The sequence below is a fragment of the Myotis myotis genome, unplaced genomic scaffold (genome assembly GCF_014108235.1).
Source record: "Myotis myotis isolate mMyoMyo1 unplaced genomic scaffold, mMyoMyo1.p scaffold_m19_p_3, whole genome shotgun sequence".
Classification (NCBI taxonomy): Eukaryota; Metazoa; Chordata; class Mammalia; order Chiroptera; family Vespertilionidae; genus Myotis; species Myotis myotis.
In genome coordinates this window covers 39,452,043-39,454,225 of record NW_023416335.1, presented here as the reverse complement: position 1 = coordinate 39,454,225, position 2,183 = coordinate 39,452,043, and positions in this window count along the sequence as shown.

Sequence of the window (2,183 nt, the reverse complement as noted above, 5' to 3'; positions counted from 1 at the left end):
GCATCAGACAAAGGGTCATTCTGCCTAGCTTTTATTGATCTTGCTGTTATCAGAGTACCTTCTCACTCATGATTAAACTATAAAAGGAGCTACCTGGTCACTGGCGCAAACTTTTAAAACAGCTTAAAAACACTTTGCCTTTGTGTTCTGAGTTGGCCAAAAGGAATGAGGATAAACTGATGTTGGTTGTTTACAGAGCAGAAAGCACTTTATGAAGTTAATCTATGCTATCCTTAAAGGTGCTTTATCTATAAAGAAATCTGACTCAGCTAGATGAAATAAGTCCCACAACTGTTTTCCTTTCACTTCCTCAAGGTGGTTTTCTCGACCTAGTTTCACATACGAGTGTTTGGCAAATGGTGTTAGGTTATCTGGAGGTTTGAGGAACATCGTGTTTATTATCAGAAGCTAATTAAAGGAAAACCGAATTAAGAGAAGCTGGTCACACAAATACCTAGCAGTACAGCTGGATAAAAAGCACCTAGTCCTTCACACTAATACATCATGGTGGGTATTTTGCAGTAGCAATGAGATCCAAAAGCCTTCCTAACCAGGCTTATGCAGCATCTAAGAATACTTGCTCCAGTCCTTGTTGAATCAGTGGTGGTTTAGGATTACTGTGGATTAGTCTTTGATTTGGAACCTAGGGAAGGGATTTTTGTGGTCCTCGGAGCACCCTGCTGCAGTCGTTGCCTCCCTCGGATTAAGCACTCGGTATACCACTGTTCCTGCTGCAGCTGCTTCTTCAGATCTTGTAAGCAGCTTAGGGTGGCCAACACCTCCTGGTACTGTTGGGACTGCTGCATTAGCTTCTTGTGTGCCCACTGGTTCTCTATGAGAAGGTCCCGGCAAAACTCAAAAGCAACCTTCTCTGCTGCCACCTCCAAGGCCTGGGCCTTCTTTCTCAGCTCCCTTCTTTCTCTCCTTCCCAATAGGCTTGTTTCTGGCTCACTCAGCTGCATCTCCAATGATGCTTTTTCCTGGAGGTAATGGGCGTAGGCCTTTGCCATGGTTTCAGCTCGGGCTTTCTTTAGCTCCTCATGTAATGTCTGCAGTTCCCTGTCCTGTTTCTCCTTTATGAGCGAAATGTCCCTCATTGCCCTTAACTGCTGCTTCAAATCAAATTCCTTCTTTTCCTTCTCCAAGAGCTGTTTTTGAAGCTCTGAAGTTTGTTTTGCATATTTGGAGGCTAATTCGTGTCTCTTCCGTTGGATTTCCCCGCTTTCTTGGGCATAGTCGTCCCACAGCTTGTTAATTTCCCTCCGATACTCTTCTGTTTTGTTGGTCAGGTGGTCCAGCATGAATTTAGTGTCAGCCTGAACCTGGCACTTTTCATCGAGGAGCAGCCTGGTTTCCTCCAAAACCACTTTCTGCTGGATTCGAGCTTCTTTTATTTGCCTGTCCAGCTTTAGCACTTCCATTGTCTTTTCCATAATCCGCAGCGCTGCTCTTGTTGGCTTCTCTAGCTTCAACGAGTCAATTATTAAACCAAGGTACGAGGTCGGGGGAATACCGAAGTCATCAGCAGATTTGCTCCTGGAGCCCAAGTCTTCATCCCACAGATCACTGAGAGCGACAGATGCCAAGGAGGTGGTGGCAGAGGCCGGCCACTCATGAAACCTGCGGCTAAGGGCAGAAAATGTTCGCGATTTCTGGGGTCCGGGCTCAGCCACCGACCACTCGGTCCAGCCCACGGTGGTCTTGAGTGGCACCCCACTGGCAACAGGGCCCTTGAGTTGAACCACCTTTGTGGACTTGGCTTCAGTCTTCCGTGGCACCTTGGTTCTGGGCAGTGCTGTGGTGCTGGCGGGTGCTCTGGTCCTGGGCTGCGGTGCAGCCCTGGCACTCTGGTCGCCTGCAGCCCTGGTGCCCACTACCTGGGCGCTGGGAGTGATCTGCACGTCCTTCTTCCTCAGGCGGCGGCCATGCCCCGGGGATCTTCTTCTGTACCTGGGACGTCCAGGGGGGCGAGATCCCTGCAGCTTCAGGGTTGTCCCTACTAAGGTATATGTGCCCTCCTCCAGGCTTCTGCAGCCCTGGTCCCAGTACCGCCAGCTCCCCGCCATGGTCCTAGGTTGGCTCCCAGGCAAGGTGGGCACAGGAAGGTGCTAAGGCATCCCTTAGCTCTCCCCTCTCCAGCGGGTGAAAGCAGGTGGGAGCCTGTTCTATTCTCTTTCAAGGCC